The sequence below is a fragment of the Vicia villosa genome, linkage group LG2 (assembly GCF_029867415.1).
Source record: "Vicia villosa cultivar HV-30 ecotype Madison, WI linkage group LG2, Vvil1.0, whole genome shotgun sequence".
Classification (NCBI taxonomy): Eukaryota; Viridiplantae; Streptophyta; class Magnoliopsida; order Fabales; family Fabaceae; genus Vicia; species Vicia villosa.
In genome coordinates, this window is record NC_081181.1 from 196,100,908 (window position 1) to 196,121,084 (window position 20,177).

A 20,177-nucleotide genomic window follows, 5' to 3' on the forward strand; every position below is an offset into this window, starting at 1 on the left:
GCGTTAGTGCATTTCTTGATATTGGATTTTAATGCAATAGACTTACCTTTCTTTTGAGGCTCATTTGCGTCCAGCTCTATTTCATGACTCCTCAAGGCACTGATAAGCTCTTCCAGAGAAACTTCATTCAGATTCTTTGCAATCTTGAATGCAGTCACCATAGGACCCCATCTTCTGGGTAAGCTTCTGATGATCTTCTTTACGTGATCAGCCTTGGTGTATCCCTTGTCAAGAACTCTCAATCCAGCAGTAAGAGTTTGAAATCTTGAAAACATCTTTTCAATGTCTTCATCATCCTCCATCTTGAAGGCTTCATACTTCTGGATTAAAGCGAGAGCTTTAGTCTCCTTGACTTGAGCATTTCCTTCATGAGTCATTTTCAAAGACTCATATATGTCATAGGTTGTTTCCCTGTTAGATATCTTCTCATACTCAGCATGAGAGATAGCATTCAGCAAAACAGTTCTGCATTTATGATGATTCCTGAAAAGCTTCTTCTGATCATCGTTCATTTCTTGCCTTGTCAGCTTTACGCCACTGGCATTTACTGGATGTTTGTAACCATCCATCAGAAGATCCCATAGATCACCATCTAGACCAAGAAAGTAACTTTCCAGTTTATCTTTCCAGTATTCAAAGTTTTCACCATCAAATACCGGCGGTCTAGTATAACCATTGTTACCGTTGTGTTGCTCAGCAGAGCCAGATGTAGATGTAGACTTTGCACTTTCATCAGCCATCTTTTACTGAAGCGTTTTTCTCTTCCTGAATCTTTTCTAAACACGGTTAAGTGCTTGCACCTTAGAACCGGCGCTCTGATGCCAATTGAAGGATAGAAAAACACTTAGAAAGGGGGGGTTTGAATAAGTGTAGCTTTAAAAAACTTGACAGATAAAAATAAATTGCACAGTTATTTTTATCCTGGTTCGTTGTTAACTAAACTACTCCAGTCCACCCCCGCAGAGATGATTTACCTCAACTGAGGATTTAATCCACTAATCGCACGGATTACAATGGTTCTCCACTTAGTCAGCAACTAAGTCTTCCAGAGTCTTCTGATCACACACTGATCACTCCAGGAACAACTGCTTAGATACCCTCTAAGACTTTCTAGAGTATTCTGATCCACACGATCACTCTAGTTACAACCTGCTTAGATAACCTCTAAGACTTCCTAGAGTATTCTGATCCACACGATCACTCTAGTTACAACCTGCTTAGATAACCTCTAAGACTTCCTAGAGTATTCTGATCCACACGATCACTCTAGTTCCTTACAACTTAATGTAATCAATTCTAAGAGTATTACAATTGCTTCTTAAAAGCTATAATCACAAACTGTGATATTTCTCTTAACGTTTAAGCTTAATCTCACTAATATATTACAACAGCAATGTAGTGAGCTTTGATGAAGATGAAGATTCTGAGCTTTGAATAGAACAGAGTTTCAGCAAGTTAATATGAGTTGTTTTTTTTCAGAATCGTTAACCTTGCTTCTCATCAGAACTTCATATTTATAGGCGTTGGAGAAGATGACCGTTGAGTGCATTTAATGCTTTGCGTGTTCCGTACAGCATCGCATTTAATGTTATACGCTTTTGTCAACTACCTCGAGCCTTGTTCACGCTGTGTCTACTGACGTTGCCTATAATAGCTTTTAACGTTCCTTTTGTCAGTCAGCGTAGCTTGCCACTTGTACTTCCTTCTGATCTGATGTTTGTGAATACAACGTTTGAATATCATCAGAGTCAAACAGCTTGGTGCAAAGCATCTTCTGATCTTCTGACCTTGAAGTGCTTCTGAGCGTGATACCATCAGAACTTCAGTGCTTCTGATCTCATGTTCTTCTGATGCTTCCATAGACCCATGTTCTAATTCTGCTTCGACCATCTTCTGATGTCTTGCCAGACCATGTTCTGATGTTGCATGCTGAACCCTTGAGACAAAGCTTCTGAGCGCTGAATTATGCATACTCTTTATATATTTCCTGAAAAGGAAATTGCATTGGATTAGAGTACCATATAATCTTAAGCAAAATTCATATTATTGTTATCATCAAAACTAAGATAATTGATCAGAACAAATCTTGTTCTAACACTAACAACTATCAGATGGCATCTACAAGCCCATCTCCGACAAAAGTCCCTACTGCAAATAGGGCAAATTTCTTGGTATTCTAGTGTTCAATCATCTTCCACCTTCAGATACCGACTGTCATACAGACCACTCTACATCTTCAGGTTCAAGATAATTGAACAGGGGCAGCTGTCATATCCCAAAATTTGCCCATGTTATTTTTCACACATAAAATCAGAACAAAAGACAAAGCTCCAAAACACACTCTCCTATACAAAATCTCTGAACTAGGGTTTGATTAATTCGATGGAAAATCATTGAATCAATGGCTCAAGGTGGTTCCATAGGGTCACCAACATCCCAAAGCATCTCTATATAAAGGTTCAAGTCAAACAGAACAAATTCAGTCCCTCAAATCCTGATTAGGTCAACAGTCGACTCTCAAGGGCAAAACGGTCATTTCAAGTCAAAATACAGTCAAAGTTCAAGATATTTGGTCAACAACATCCTCATAACCCTAAAATCATCATTTGATCAAGGGTTGATCATGATGATGCAAGGAAAGATCAGAGAAGTCAAAAGTCAAGAGTTACTATTTTGGGCATGAACTAAAAAAGTCAACCAAACTTTGAAAATTCACCAAATATTCATACTTCATCAGAAAAATTCCCACCAAAGCTCATTTTGAAGAGAATTCATTCCTCTATCCAATGGTCCAAGAATCAGAGCCCATAGGTCAATGGTTTAAGAGATATGGCTTCATACATTATAGGTCCTTTTCAAAAGTCAACAAAAAGACATTTTTTTTCAAAAGGTCATAAAATGAGAATGGAAAATGATTTTGATATAGGACCAAAGACATTGGTTAGAGGACTCTCTAAGGTTTCCAAAAAGTCCAAGAACACTTCCATACCTCAAGAATTGAGAGAAATACACCTTGTCAAAGTTGGACTATTTTTGAGAAAAAAATGTGAAAAGGAAAGGTTCAAAATCCAAAATTTTCCAAATGGGCCTATAATTTCTTCACTCAATCTCCATTACAAGCCCATGCACGCCCCCAAATCATACTTTCATATTTTATATTATTTTTTATTAATTATTTTGTGATTTTAATCATTTAAAATCATGAATTAATTATGAAAAATAAAAAAATACAAAAGATATGATTTATGCCTATGTTCCAATCATCATTAATCATCAAATGTATCCTACAATTATTGCAAATTCGTGCTAAGGCTAATTGGTTGGGAAAATTGGATTTTGGACCAAAGTTAGAAACGTTAACAAATCATATTTTCTCAATATGCAAATCAAAGATTGAAAAAGATTTTATTCAATTTTAGTTGCCCTAATTCATCCTCTATAAGTACCAAACAATTGCAGATCACTAGGGTTACGTTTTGCAGCCTAAGGAGAACAAAAACTCGAGTGCAAAAACTTGGAAAAATTTCAAAAGTGAATTTTTGGTTACAGGCCGATTCAAGGGTTTTCATTGATCCTCATACGTTCCTCGGACAATTCTGAAGCTAGTCAGACCATTCTCGACTAGAAACACTTCCAGAATCGCGCATAGTGCTCCACGGTTTGCACTTCTCTAAGAACCTTTAATCTCAATCATTCATGCATTTAATCTGGATTTTGTTTGTATAATCATGTTCACATGGATTCTCTGATGGTTTCTGGAAAATTAATCGAGTTTTTCGTGCAAGATTTAACCGAATGCCATAGTTAGGGTTAGAGACCTCAAATTAGGGTTTCTTTCATTAGGAAAAATTGAGAGCAATTGCAGGTACCATCGAATTCAGGAGCTCTGGACGATCGCGTCCATGTGCTCGCGATAAATTTTTGGTGCGTTTTGGAAGTTTTATGTTTTGGCAGGTGTAGAAGGTTCGCGTTTTAATAGCGCTTGTGGAAAAAGCGCTGTAAAAAGACCTGTCTGAAATTCTCAAGGAAGGAGATGATTACGTGGCCCTTCTTGATTCGCCTGCCATGCGCGCGCAGGAGATTTGAACGAAGAGGGATCCGGTGCACTTCTCTTTCACGCATACCATGCATCTTCATACTATCAGCCGTCAGATGGTTTCCTCTGATTCATCCAACGCGCCCAGATCCGCCGGTCCACCATGGACTATCACGTGCGCGCAACGCTGGATTAAAAGCTAAGATTTTTAATTTTTTTTTATTATTATATAAACCTATTTATATTTATTTATATATATTTGTTTTTACTTGTTTTTTTTTATTAATTTTCTTCTAAAAAACCTTTTATAATAATAATAATATTTATATATTATTTATATTAATAATATCTTTTTATAATATATTTACCTATTTTCTTTTAAATCATTTATTTCATTTATAAAACTTAATATATTTATTTATTTATTTTATTTACTCTCTTCATATATTTATTTATTTATTTATTTATTTTCCTCATATATTTATTTAGTAATATTCATTATTTATTTATTCAACATATATATTATTTTTAAAATAATCACTTAATTTGATTTAATTATTAAAAATCATTTAAAATTTCATATTTATTTAATTCACAAAAATTCAAAAAATTATTTTCACACTCGATTTAATGTTCTTGTCCCGATTTAATTAATTAGGTCGTAAGACCAATAATTAATTAAATCAATTTACTATTACACTCGATTTAAATCCCAATTAGGGTTTGCCCTACACTAAAAATCTTCTTCTTCTGTGCCTTTTTCAGGGTTATCTTTTCAAACGCCTTCCGACTACGCGCCTTCAACAAACCTCGAAGTTAAGTAATTTAATTCTAATTTAATTTGAATTATATCTAGATTATTTTGATATTAGGGTTTGTTTTGCTTTCATCCCTTCTGCCTTGCCTTTTTCAGGATCAACCCTAAAGGCACCTTAGCAACCATATCAAATCAAATTCAAAAGCTAAGTATTATCTCGTATCTAATTCAAATAATCGTTCTTTTTTTCATTTTATTTTGTTTCCTTAATAAATTAGGGATAAAATTAAAAATCAATGAACTGCCTATACACTCACGCCTTATTTGTTTCTTTGCTCATTCCTAATGGTCAGAGTCGGTGCTTCTGGCCAACCCTTGCCCTCAACCCTGTCAGGCAAATGCCAAGCTAAGTACCTTCTCCCTATTCTATTTTTAATTTATTATCCTATTTTCTTTTGTAGTTAATGAGGTTTGCCCTCGAATTTGATAATGCACTCACTATATGTTTTCTGTCTTGTCTCTTTCCTTTTCAGGGTTTATCAATTGCCAAAGCTACGTTGTTGGTAACCCTAAACCTCATTTTATTTATGCTTTTTATTATTATTACTTGTGTCAAACCCTGATAAGGGATCCGCTGGTTACAATTTCCTGCCCCCTTTATTGCTTTATATTATTGCGTGGTTAGTAATCTTAGGGAGTGCAAGCCTTAAACTGAATTAGAATAACTAATTAAAAGATAAATATCTGGACATAATCACGTGATTGTTGCACACACGCACCCTTTTGGGGTAACCCTCTCTGTTGCCTTGTTGCCTTGTTGCCTGTTGCCTCGTGTTTTTGCAGAATAAGCCATGTCCCTCGAATACGAGGATACCTCAGCCTGTTGCCTCGATAATTAAAAGGTCATACGACCCTAAATGATGCTGCCTTCGATACACAATTATGACCTCGACCCTCGGATGTTGCCTACGGAAAATGGCTGAGGTATCTTCTGGTTGCCTAACGGAAAAATGGCTTATTCTGATCCTTGCCTTAGACTACCTGCCCTTCTATGGCATGGGACAGTCTTATGGCAAAGGATGCTTCGACGACCCTTCAACCTCCAAACGAAAGGCTTCCTGCCCTCTTATGGCAAGGATAGACCCTTTCATTCTGAAAGACTAAAAAGAGACCTATCATCTGAGTTTAAGGTAATTGCCCCTAATTGCCTTGCAATGCTCAAACTTTCATTATATTCTTTCTCATAATTTTTCAAAAGGGCTACGCTCATTTACGAGCTAAAGTCCCTATCTCTTTCATCTACATTTTTTAAACAAACGAGCAAGCAAAGCAATTAAGAGCCCATGGAAAACCATGGATGCAAAGGGTGCCTTACACCTTCCCTTTGCATAAATTACCCCCCGAACTTAGATTTCTTAAAAAAGTTTTTTTCTGTTTCTTTTTGCCTTTCCGAATTTGTTTGGATAAAATAAAAGTCGGTGGCGACTCTTGCTTACCGTACATTTTTCGATTATAAAAAAGTCAGTTCACCGTATTACAGCGGCGCTGAGGAATTGCGATCGGAGAAGGAAGGGGAGGCTATGCGCCGTTTTGACTCGGGAAATTGAAGAAGAAGAACATGAACCATCTCAAGTAAAGTAACCCTAATCCTCTTTTAATTAGTTGTTTTTATTAATTGCATTGTTAAAAGAAAGACTGAACGTTAATATCTGGATTAACATAAAAACTGAATGGACTGAAATCTGAATTGAATCAAAATAATCAATGTGGATCAAACTAGACTGGGCCTTCACTGTTTTGCTAACCTCACCTCCATTTGAGCCCAATACCACCGTTTTTGGTGACAGAAAGAATCTGATTAACAAAAAAAAGGCAATTCCTAGGCCTCAATCCCCTGGGCCTAGCGCCTTATTACTCCTTGCACCTTATTTTCACTCGATACACCCCTCTGTTTCCATGTTTGGTGTTTAGATTTAATTTTCTTTTTGGTATTTTCTTTCTAGATTTTTTTAGAGACATAAAATGACATAAAAACAATATTTGTTGTTAGATGTTAACATGATAAAAATAATCAAAAGCATGTAGTATCTTTTGCTTGTTAGGATTTAAATGTTTTGTTATATTGTTTAGTTTTAATTCTTTGATAAAATGCTATAAAAAATATTATGTTTGATTAGATTTCTCGCATTGATAATAATAACCAAAAACGTGTGATTTCCTTTTTGGAATTTAATTGTTTTGTACATAGTTTTGTTCTATTACTTTTAGATGAAAATGCCATAAAAAAAACAATTTAATCTTGCTAGATTTTCTTTTGCTAGATTTTCTTTTAGAATTCAGTTAGAATTTAATTGCTAGTATTTTCTATGGTCGGTGCATGCTTCCTTGTTATTACTGATGCGTTTGCTGATATGTGCGAGGTACTTCGAGAGAGCCTTCGATTGAGATTCGACTTGCTTCGTGTTCCACTTTATTTGTGGGACACGAATTCGCTTCCGGTGCGATTGATATGCGTCGTGTTCCACTTTATTTGTGGGACACGAACTTATTTCTGATGCCAGTCATCTGATCTCTTATTCATTGAGATGTATACTCTTGTATTGTCTGGATTGTTTCTCTTACAGGTTGCTCATGTGGTTATGCTCGACGTGTACCACATGTCGCTCGTGATTTATTTTCACGACGACGCTTTCTGACTCGCTTTGCTTGATGATGGCTTACGCGAAGTATTTCGGACTTCTCTGCTTACGCTTGCTAGCTCATTGAGGATTTACTATCCGTTCGGTATTGTCTCCTTGTCCCTTTTACCGCTTTCCGCATCATCCTATAGCATGAGAAGTAGGAATTAGACATGCATCTGGCCAAGCCCTCGAAAGAGGCTCTGTTTTTGTTGGTGTGTTTATATTTGTGCTTTGCGCCAGGGAGTCACGGTGTAATAAGTCCTATATGGCACTCCGTTAAGTCCTCATGGAAGGCACGCGGAAAGGGTTAGTAATCAACCCCCGCCTAGTCTCATCGAGTCTGCTTGGTATGCGCACGCTACGCGTGGCTCGCTTCTGAACCTGCACAAGATCTTGTTATCGAGTATGTCAGGAAAAGGGTTTATGTAGCCGGACCCCCGCCTTTCTTATAGCTCGTGTTGCTCGACGTTGATGCTCGATGTACGCACGCACCGTTTTCCTTTACGATCCGTGACGGCTTGGTTGCTGAGAGGGGTCCGCCCTCTTGTCTATGGCCCGATCATTTTCGCGAGGTCTAATGCTTGGTTGACTTGGGTTGAGCTGCTCCCCTTGGCTATGGCGGGACCGCTTTTCTACCATTCGGTCAGTACCGTTGGTTTTGTTTGCTTTACGAGCGGATGCTCGTTTGTGTGATATTATTGTATGCTTCCCCTTTCCCTCGTAGGTTGCTAGTTTAGTTTAGAATTGTACCCTTTGTATGATAACATTAGGTAGCAAGCTTTCCCCCTTTAGCTTAGGTTTTCCTCATGCATTCTTTAAAACACAAACCACACTCTTTCATTTTCTTTTCTTAAGAACCTGTTATTTCCGCTCCATTCCCAAGCATAAGTCTCCAAAGGTCGAGCAGTGGAGTGTGAATGTAACTCGTTCACCTAAAAAACACAAAACAAACAGAAACTAGTTAGCCGAGCTACGGTAGCTCTGATTCTGCAAAACAGATACGTAGGCAGCGGGGTAGGGCCCGTGCGAGCACAATCCTTTCTTTTCCCTACATTCTGCATTCATTTTAGTCCAGATTAGCGTAGACTTGTTACACACCCATAGATTTAGACACTAGCGTGGATACCATCGAGTACGATGGGCGCGAGGGGTGCTAGCACCTTCCCCTCGCGTAACCGACTCCCTTACCCTTTTTCTCTGGTCGTGAGACCGTTGTTTTGTTTTGTGGTTTGCTGGCATCCCCTTCCTTTTCAGGATAAATATGTTAGTGGCGACTCTGTTAATTTTCACGGTAGCGACAGCTGGCGACTCTGCTGGGGACGTCTCGACCTATTGCGGGTCCGGACTTAGCGAGTCGATCCTAGCGCTTGTGTGTTTATCTTTGGGTGTTTTACTGCTTTGCATATTTGTCTGTTTGCATTGCATTCTATGTGCGCTTTTACTTTTCTGCATCATATTCTGGACTGTCTGGATTTCTATCTGTGGGTGGGTGTTTCAAGAGGTAAAAGACCCAATACCCAGGTCATGAGTGATACCTTAGGAACTAGGACTAGAGTGGCCGTGACGGACAGAAGGCGTATGCCTGATTAATCTGATCACGTATCCACGGGCAGAGCTTGGTGGAATGAGGCAATATCGTATGATAACGCCTACATTCGATCCTCTGTTGGCTTTTTGACCTACCCTGGCCTAGATTTACCCGTGAGTGGGGCGGGAATTAATCATTGCTTAACAGGTACATTGTTGGTGACCGCTGTTCTTGTTCGCGGGTTACCGCTGTTCTTGTTCGTGGGTTACCGCTGTTCTCGTTCGAGGGTTGTTACCATGGACCTTGTTCGTGGGTTATGTCATACCCTAATTTTTGACCCCCCTGAGATGACATATCTTCAGGATTTTTCATCAGGTCAAGACAAGCACCCACAGCAGTCATTTCTCCATCTGGTACCTAATCGAGGATGCTCAAAGACAAGAAAGCTCAGGCAAAGGATCAATCAATACAAGGAATAGTCCCTAATACAATCATGAGGCTCAAAGACTTCACTTTTCTCATCTATGATTGATTAGACATCCAGTCATGTGAGTACAGGTTTACTCAGGTTGCCAGACTAGGGTTCTGAGCCTATCAAGGACTGAAATCAGGGATCACATTTGGGAAACCCTAAAAAACCTCAGAGGGTCATTCAAAGACATCAATCATCTTCAAATAACTCATATTACAAGGTCTACTGGACATCACACTTCAATTCAAAGTCTACAGTCATTACTTTCACATGGTCGACAAATTAGGGTTTTGACCTAATTCACCAAGATAGTTGACTTCTGATCAGGGCATGAATCCAAAACTCAAGACATGATTCAAGGATCTCTACTACCTCCATATAATCCATTTATATCATCCATTTGTGGAGAAGATCTTATTTCTACACAAAAGCCCAAAAATTCACTTTGTCAGGAAAAAGTCGACTGTGAAGGATCATCATTGACTTTTAAGGTTTTTGGTCAAAAAATGACTTTCAAAGATCAATATCATCAATATATGGATGTCAAAGTCATTTGGCCAAAGAAATTCAAAGAAATTCATCAAGGAGCGAAAAGTCGGGAATTAGGGTTTTTGAAGGCATGGTGAGATCTCAAAATTTCACCTACACAACTCAAAAAAACTTCCAACATGAAAGTTGTAGATCTTGCAAAATAAAACAACATCTTACAAAGGAACTTTTTTCAAAAGATCAACCATTTATGAAGTTTTGGAAATTTTGAAGTTTAGGTCATAAACACTTAGAAATTTTTCTAAGTGTTTTAACCTAGTTTTCATCCAACTTTAGGCTCATTTTTCACAAATTTCCTAAATGATTCTGAAGAAGACATAAACTAATGATTTGAAGTAGATGTTTAGGGCTTTCCAAATTGTGTTCAACCTTCTCCAAATTCAATTTGAGCTAGGAGTTATGCTTGTTCAAAGTTGGCCTCATGAAGTAAAATTATAGGTCATGGACACTTTTGGACTTTGCAAATTTTGTGCAAATAACCTCTCTTATGGATGCTACACGACCCATAACACATCTGAAACCATGCCATGCATTCATTTTCACCATGCCATAAGGATTGAAGAAGATTCTAAAAACAAGAACATGTGATTATGTAATGATTACATTTGTGAATTTATGGCAAATTGATGAATCACCCAAGGAATCTTCTCACCAACCAATTAGAGCTCATTTCTGGCTCAGAATTGTCCCCTAAGATCAAGCAAAATCGAGGGCTAGGGGATTGATCAAATGGAATCAAAATTCTCATCATTGCATAAGAGATATTTGCAAAATTCCTTCATGGCTAAGAAAGCAAATCAACTTCACTAAGGAAGCTCACTCCTCTGCAGCTATACTGATCCATTTGCCTATAAATACAGATGCATTCCTCATTCAAAAACACACCAAAGCAACCATATTACTTGCTTTCTCCTTCTCTCCTCTTGTTCATTGTTTTTCAAAGTTCTTTGGCAAGAAGAATCGATTTCATCAAACCAAAGCTTATCTTTGGGAAGTGAGCATTCTAACATCTCAAGGGAGGTCATTTGAGGTGATCCAAGCACCTGGATCACTTCTGTAGGTGGAGGAACACCATTGTTGCTCTCACTTTGGAGCACTTGCAGTTGGAGGTCCATGGATTGATTCAGAAGGTTTCAAGGCAAGCCAATCATCCAGACACACTCCTCAGGTCATAGTGAAGCTAACCAGATGGCTGCAGCTCATCTGTAACTCAGGATTCAACAACCTCCATGTCCACTTGAAGCTCAAATCGAGGGAGGTCCATAGAACAATTCAGAAGGATTCAGGCTACAATAAGCATCCAGTTAGCATCATTGAGTCTCAGGGAAGCTATTGAGATCATTCATTCAAACCCAGGTGCTCTCAATCATCCTCACGATCTCCATTTTCAGAGGTAAGTTTCTGAACTTCACCTCTCTAATTTAAGTACCTTTTGTGAAATAGCTCGATTCTATCTTGTTCAGCATCATCAGAGGATTGAAAACCCTCTATCATCATCCATTTATCTTTCAGTATAGTCATTTAATTTGATTTTGAAATTTTAGGGTTCTTCACGATTTCTGATAAATTAGTTAGATGTAGTTAATGATAGTTCATGTTAGTTACATATTTAGAATCGTGAGTGAAATTAGAGCAAGTTTCGTGTTTACATCATGACAAATGGTTGAGAAACAAGTGAGTTCAGAAATCCAAAAATGGAGAGTTTGAGGTTGAAGACGAAGATGGTGGTGGCGCGCAAATTTGAAATCTCAGGGCAGGTTTTATTTTATTTTGAATGGTATGCGTTTTATTAACGACTAAACAACTTGCCCTAGTGGCCACACATGCGCCCTTAGTATCATCATGCCACAAGTCTGGGGTTCGAATCCCCCTCGCCCCAGACTTTTTCATCCTTTTATTTTTTTCAGATTTTTCTAACTTGTTTTAAAACAAAACCAAATGCGCGCGCGTTATAGTCACCAACTGGCGTTTGGATCAGTGGTGTTGTTTTGAGTGTGTGGCTATAAGGGCGTGAGTTCAAGCCTTGCTAGGACCAAAACCTATTTTTTTATCACTTTTCTAACTTAATTCCTTCACAACTTTAACCAATTATTTAACTTATCAAATTAATTCATTTTGACTTCATTTTTTAAACACTTGTTGATTAATATATATATTTTATAAATAATCAAAAAAAATCATAAAAATATTATTTATTTCATGTATTTTAATTAGGTTTAAAATAGTATGTTTTAAATGTTTTCTTAAATACTTTAAAATATATATATTCATTTTGTTTTAACCTAATTACTTTGTGAATAATGTTATGATAAAAACCCTATTTATTTAGGTCTTAATTAGGTATAGATTTCATCTTTGCCTTAATTAAGTTGACTTTTGTCAATCTACAAAATTGTTTTCAATCTCCGATTAAACATATGATTAAGGTTTTCAAACAACAAAACCTTATATCATTTCAATCTTTTCTTCAACTGTTTTCATAAACAGTAAATCATTTTTAAGTGGGCCTCTAATAGAGTGTAAGTCCCAAAAACCTTCTCTTCTTAGCTTGTTTTCAAAACTGTATTTTCAAAATCTTCTTTCTGTTTTCAAAAACATTCTTCTGGTATTTGAAGGGCATTATTCCCGGTGAAACTCTTCAGATACCTATGTGACCTTTGTCCATCTTCACTTCTTCTGTTTTTCAAAAAAACCATTAACTGTTTATCATATATATATTCAACTGTTATCAACAAAACAACAAAAATACTGTTGAGGCTCTGTACATACTTCTTCAATGGCCTCCACTCCATCCAGGTTAGGCTTTACAAGCTTTCAATTTACAGTCTTTGTTTAAATTACTGTCAAATATAAACTGTGCATATATTAGTTTAGAACTACGTTTGAGTATAAACCTTAGGACAGTTAAACTATATATATATATTATAGGAATATGACCTAGGATTGAGAATGTCTTCCCGGTGAAGGCTCTTTCCTAATTAGAGATCTGTAGTTCAAACCCCCAAGATGAATTATTCCCGGTGAAACATCTTGGCAAAAACCTTAGAATCCAAAAGTAATAGGACACATCCACCCAAAGAGGAATTATTCCCGGTGAAACCTCTTACCCATTTGCTTAGAGCCAAAATAAGTTCAAAACTACATAAGCTTTCTCTTGTGCTATAACAAGGACCCTCGATTAGCCTCCTCTTGGGCTTTGTACAAGGACCCACAGGCTTCTTAAAAGCATTTCCAGCTTCCTCTTGAGCTTGTATACAAGGACCCATCAGGTTTCTTATAAACATAGGAACAGGTCTTTAGTCACCTTTTAGCCTACTGTAATACGGTGAACTGACTTTTTATAATTGAAAAATGTCGCGGTTAAGCATGAGTCGCCACCGACTTTTATTTTATCCAATTGGAAAGGCTAAAAGAACAGAAAAAGACCTTTTAAAAAGATTTTGAGTTCGGGGGGTAATTTATGCAAAGGGAAGGTGTAAGGCACCCTTTGCATCCATGGTTTTCCATGGGCTCTTAATTGCTTAGCTCACTTTGTTTGAATTGTTTCAAAGGAGGTGTGAAAAGTAAAAACTTTGAAGAAGAACTTTAGCTTGTAAATAAGCGTAGTCTTTTTGATTTTGAAAAGAGTGGGAAAAAGATTTTGAATTTTAAGTTTGAATTGAGCAAGCAATTTAAAAGCTACTTACCCTAAGTTTAGAAAAAAATCGTTCTTTTAGCCTTTCGGGCGAAAGTGTCTATCCATACCATAAGAGGGTAGGAAGTCTTTCAATTGGATGTTAAGGGTCATCGAGAGTATCGTTCGCCATAAGACTGTCCCTTGCCATAAAGAGGGCAGGTAGTCTAAGGGAAGGATATAATAGTCATTTAATCTTTAGGCAACAGGCGAGGATACCTTAGCAATTGGGACAGTTGTTTTTATAAGGCAACATCGAGGGAGTTTCAATAACTTTGAAGGCAACGTTTGCTTTAGGTATCCTCGGGATCGAGGGACTTGACCATTTAAAGGCAACAATAATTAAGGCATAGGCAACAATATAGGCAGGCAACAGTATAAGGCAACAAGAGGGGTTACCCTAAAGGTGTGTGGGTGCAACAATCATGTGTTAACTTCGATGACATTTATCTTGTAGTTAGGTGATCTACGTTTAATTCATAATCTTGCACTCCCTATTTTACTAACCACGCAGTTAAAATAAAATAAAAGCAGAAAATAAAATTCCTACGCTATTACAATAAACACCTGCGGGAAAGGGGAAAAGCAGAAAATAATAGAGGGCAATAATTAATTTGTGTATATTGAATGCCTTGATCTTCCTCAAACCCTTGGTTGACTCTGCAAATTAAGAGGAAAATAAATAAGGGGTGAGTGTATTGACTATTCGAAGCAAACCCTATTTTGGGCAAAAGGCAAAAAGAAAATAATATTTAAATAAAATAAAACAAAGATTGGAAACTTAGCTTTTCAATTGCCATGGCGCGTAGTCGGAGGATACTGATTAACCCTGAAAATTTGCATAAAAGAAAATAATTTTAGTGTATGAAGGATCTACAACCCTTAATGGATTAAAAAAAATAAAAGAAAATTTATTGTGACCCAAAAGACAAATAATAATAAAAAATAAATGATGTTACGGAAACCTTGAAAGGTTAATGAAAAGGCTAAGAAATCAATTAAATAGAACAAGGGTTAAAATAAACATAAAGGTTAATCCTAATTTATCAATTAATTAAAAGTATATTCGAATTTTAATATATATATATATATATATATATATATATATATATATAGAGAGAGAGAGAGAGAGAAAACAATTATTTGTGAAAAATCGGGTTTTCGGTTAAATATTAATGATTAAAATTTACTATAGAAATTATTTTATAAAAATATAAATAAAAAAGTTATAATAAAAAAAAAGAAAGGAAAAGAAAATAAGCAAAATTGTTGATGCATAAAAATAATAAAAATTATTATTAAAAAAAATACTTAGCTGGAATTCTGTGTGGTTGGTAGTCGGAGGTAAAATCCTGTTGCTAACCCTGAGGGCTTCGATGGCGGTTTGTGGAGGAAAGAGGTGCGTCTCGGTTCTACCGTGAGAGGAAGATGTAAGTTCTTGAGTTTCTTTTTGAAATTGTTCTTGATGTTCTTCAACAAGCTATGAATTTGTTATGGTATTCATGGGAGAAAGTGAAGTTCGATCTTTGAGAGAAGGAGGAGAAGATAATTTGTGTTTGTGAGAATAGGGAGAGAGGGTGTGAGAATAAGGGTTAGAAAATATTGTGAATCCCTAATGTGTAAAAATTAGTGATATTTATAGTGCAAGTTAGGTCAACAAATATGGAATAAAATAAATATAAAAAAAAATCAAATATTAACTATTCATTAAAAGCTCAAATAAAAAATAATTTGATTGTGATCTTTTAAATGATTAACCAATATTTTCTTAAAAAGATCTTTCCTTGTTACCCAAGTTGTGAAAAATGTTAAATATAGAACAAATAAAATTAAAAACTTATTTTTTGGATTTTTTGAATATTTTATGATTTTTGATGATTTTTTGACTAAAAAATGCATAAAAGTGAAAATTGACTATTTTAAAAAATGCATATTTAATTAGTGCGAAAATTAAATTAAAATATTAAAAAAATGCAATTTTTATGATTTTTGAATAAATGGAAATAAAGTTAGAAAACAAATAAAAAAGGAGAAATGTTAGAAGTGAGATTCGAGCCCGGGACCTCTCGCTCTTGTACCTTTTAACCTCAAATCCCTACCAATTGTGCTATGTCAATTATTCGAAATAAAATAACATTTGCAAATATATGAGGGCAAATTTTGGGGTATGACAGTTGCCCCTGTTCAATTATCTTAAACCTGAAGATGTAGAGTGGTTTGTGTGCCAGTCGGTATCTGAAGGTGGAAGATGATTGAACACTAGAATACCAAGAAATTTGCCCTAGCTGAATTAGGGACTTTTGTCGGAGATGGGCTTAAAGATGCCATCCTACTTGATATACTTGAGAGTCAGAATGTGTCGTACGTTAGACTGTTTTTGAGGAATAGACTTAGGTTGAGTCGTACGTTAGACTGAGTCTAGTTTGCATCAGCAGATGATGTCTGGAAAACCGTGCGTTAGGTCGGAGAATAAATCGTGCGTCAGACTATTCTCAATTGCATCCTTAGATGTCTGGAAGACCGTGCGTTAGGTTGATGGATAAGTCGTGCGTTAGACTACCCAATTTGCATCCGTAGATGTCTGGAAGACCGTGCGTTAGGTCGGAGAATAAATCGTGCGTCAGACTATTCTCAATTGCATCCTTAGATGTCTGGAAGACCGTGCGTTAGGTCGGAGAATAAATCGTGCGTCAGACTATTCTCAATTGCATCCTAAGATGTCTGGAAGACCGTGCGTTAGGTCGTTGGATGATTCGTGCGTTAGACTTGTCCAAATTTCATCCGTAGATGTCTGGAATGCCATGCGTCAGGCGTTGCTTTGAATAAGATTCGAATCCTTGTAATGTACCTGTCAAACATTGTTAGTTTTTCATGCAATGCCATGATGCATGAGTTATATACTTCAACATAAATGAGGAATGTGTATGTGATGTATGAATGTGTTTATGACTTATGATGTATGTTTATGATGTATGTTTATGACTTGTGTGACTAGAATCGTTTGATGTTATTGAGAGCTTGATGTTTTGATCTCTTCTTGGAGAGGCTTAGCTGGGGATTTATGATTTCTGCTTGGGGATGATCAGTAACTTGATGTACCCTGACTGAGGATGAGAGATATTAATAAACCATGTTTGGAGAAGAGCAAAGTGTTGGAGAAATGACAATGTTGAAGATATAATCTCTGTTGGGGATCTACATCTTTTGTTGGACGAGAGTGTTTGAAGACGTCTTCTTGATGATTACTCTGTGGGGATATGATCTTATGAACCTGGCTCTGTGGGGAGATGTGGGTGTCTTGAAAGTTGCCATCAGTATCATAGTAACTTACTACTTGATTCAGGACACGCCACTGAGTATTGATCAAGATGTTGAACTGGACTTGCATAGATTTGCCCCAGTTAGTAGGAACTTTGGAAAGATTCGCCTCGCGAGGACTTTATGAGATGTGCACTTTGGGCGGCATGCCCCTAGTAATCATAGACTCATGACAATGTCTCACGTCGATTGGGGAGTAGCTTTAGATATTCTTGGATGCATGCCCCTGATTGTTCGAGCATCCATGAGAGATTCTCGGAATCTTGACTTGATTGCCCCAGATTGATTGGACAAAACATGTCATGCCCCTTGTACACGCAGGAGACATTGCTTCTGGAATGATCTTGTCTGTTTGGATAACTGTTAGTCATTAGTTATACCCTGTGCAAATTCTTTCTGTTGCTAACATTTGAAATTATGTAGCAGAATATGTTTAATAATGAATTCATGAGATGCAATGCCTACATTTGTCTTGAGTTTTATTGAAAAACGTTAAAGCAGGAGATGTAAAAGTGCGATATTTGTAAAACATGTTATTTGTAACAACGTGATGTTTGTAAAAATGAAATATCAACTCAGCATTTTTAGCAAACCTTAAGGAGTCATGATACCTTTTTTGGTGACAGTATGCTTTCGAACTAACCATGCTTCAGTTAGGACTTTCAAGGGTTGTAACGTGGCTTGGTTCACGGTTTAAGAAACAAAGGATAATAGCTCAAAATTTATTTATACCCATCCCCTTCTTCGTGATGTTCTTCAGTCCTAAGCTCAGTTAATTCAACTTATGCATTCAGGTTCCAAGAGACTTTTGGATTTGTACCTTTGATAATGATGATGGTTCACAAGCAAAGAGAACTTTTGAGATGGCAGTCACTTCTTCCTTTTGGTAGTCACAACATTGTGTTGTTCAGGAATTTATTGACCTCTCTTTTTTCATCCTTTTGATATCCCTAACTTTTGCCTGAACTATCTATTTTGAGCTTACAGTCAGCGGGATGCCTTGATTTTTGCCTAAGTCATCTTTTTGATTTTTGACTTAGCAGGCTTTTCTTCGTATACAAGTTTTTTTTCAATTTTTTTCTTCTTTTTGAAAGATATTGACTGCCTTGCTTAATGATTGATGAACCATCATTGGCTTTTGATTGACGTCTCCAACACTTCTTTGATGTGTGCGGATGAACGCTTGTGAATGAAACCTTTGTTGAAAGGTGTAATGAATAATTCTCTTAAAATAGAATGCATAACCAAATAAACTGAGAACTACCCTGCCCCAGGTTATGATCAAGGGTTTTAATTAGTACAAGAAAGAAACTTCTACTTCTTAGGCTCAAAGGGTTTGACGAGGGATTAACATCCTTATATCTCCACTGTTTAGGAATTGAAACAATGCCTGTACATCGTCAGCATAGTCCGCTCAAAAGCATACTGTATGAGGTTGCGGTATCGTTTTCGTCATCCTCCTTCAAAAGGCTTACAACTTAGCAGGAGTTGAATATCACAAAACATAGGTAAAGTAAAGACGCAATTTAAAATGAGTGATAACGAAATAATTTGTTCAAGACAGACATATGCAATGCACTGATGATGATTATTAAAACAGATAATGTCTATCATAATTCGAACATTTAAACAAACAGAAAAGAAACATGCAAATGAAAGTAGATCTAATGATCCAAAAGTTCGTCAGTCTAGACGTCAATCTGTCTCGTCATGACTAGGCATAGGAGCGGTGATCACCACAGGAGTTTCGGGAGGGTTGAATTTGATTTCCCCGTTATCGATTAGATCTTGAATCTTATTCCTCAGTGTCCAGCAATTGTTTTTGTAATGTCCAAGAATGTTGGAATGGTGCGCGCACCTCGCATTGAGTTTATATCCAGAGGTGTTGGAATTCTTAAGAGCATCCCTCAGAGTAATCAATCTGATCTTCAACGGATGTTGTAATGCTTGAGCCAATGACATATTGATCTCGGTGAATTGACGCTTGGGTACGTCTGGCTTTCTTTGTTGTTGTGGAACTGGTGTAGAGATTCAGAGTGTCCGGGGTTCGAGCTTCCGGAATGTGTATCTGATTGAGAAGACCAGAACGGGTCATGCTTTAGACCATATCTGTAGAGGAGTGTCAGAACGAGTCATACATTAGACCATATCTGAGGAGGAATATCAGAACGAGCCATACATTAGACTATATCTGTTGAGGAATAGCAGAACGAGTCGTACGTTAGACCATATCTGTTGGAATGTCAGAACGAGTCATACATTGGACTATATCTGTTGAAGGATATCAGAACGAGTTATTCATTAAACCATATCTGAAGGGGAATGTCAGAACGAGTCATACATTAGACCATATCTGATGAATAATGCTAGAACGAGTCATTCATTAGACCATATCTGACTAAAGATACCAGAACGGGTCATACATTGGACCATATCTGATAGGGAATACCGGAACGGGTCGCACATTAGACCATATCTGATAGAGAATGCTTGCTTGTTAGAGTCGATGAGTTACTTGACAAAGTTTTTGGAATGTAAAAAGGCTTGTCAGAATGAATCTCCAGCTCGATTATATCTGAGGGGAATGATTGTCGAGGCGGAACCTGAAAGCAAAGTTAGAAATATGCAATGTCATGAATGCAAATGAAATGTTTTCAAGGATCTATAGGAAATTTAGTTAGCAACAGTTAGAGAATGATTTGGTTGCGTCTTTATCTGAAGAATTCTGGACTTTGTCTTGGAGCGTCCTTCTTTGAGAATCGAGCTCACCATATCGAGTGGGTCATCGCCTCTGATTCGGGATATTTCTGATTTTGAAGGTACATGGCTAGAGGAAAATAAATCCTCTTGCCCCTAGATAGGTATGATGTCTTTGAACTGGAAGGCATACGGCCAGAGGAAAATAAATCCTCCTGCCCCTAAATAGGAATTCAGTCTTTAATAAGAGCACCTGAGATTGTGCGCCCTAAATTCCTAAGATCCTTGAAAGGGTTAGTTAAATCATGTTATGCTTATGATGTCATGATGTCATGCGAGTGCAATGCATTGAGCACAGCATGGGATAGGAAGGGAAAAAAGTCCTTTGACAAAGCCTGCAAGGAAACAAAGGTTAGTGGATTATGCGAATGCAACTTATTAGGCCTAGCGTGGGATAGTGAGGGCC

At 37.1% G+C, this 20,177-nt stretch overlaps 1 long non-coding RNA gene across 1 annotated transcript; it reads right to left on the reverse strand.

Moving 5' to 3' along the window:
- Positions 1–11,471: 11,471 nt before the first annotated feature.
- LOC131647839 (uncharacterized) lies at positions 11,472–15,291 on the reverse strand. Its single transcript, XR_009297982.1, has 3 exons — positions 12,961–15,291; positions 12,793–12,863; positions 11,472–12,699 (listed from the first exon to the last, which is right to left on the reverse strand). It is a non-coding gene; the product is annotated as an uncharacterized LOC131647839 (long non-coding RNA).
- Positions 15,292–20,177: the final 4,886 nt, after the last annotated feature.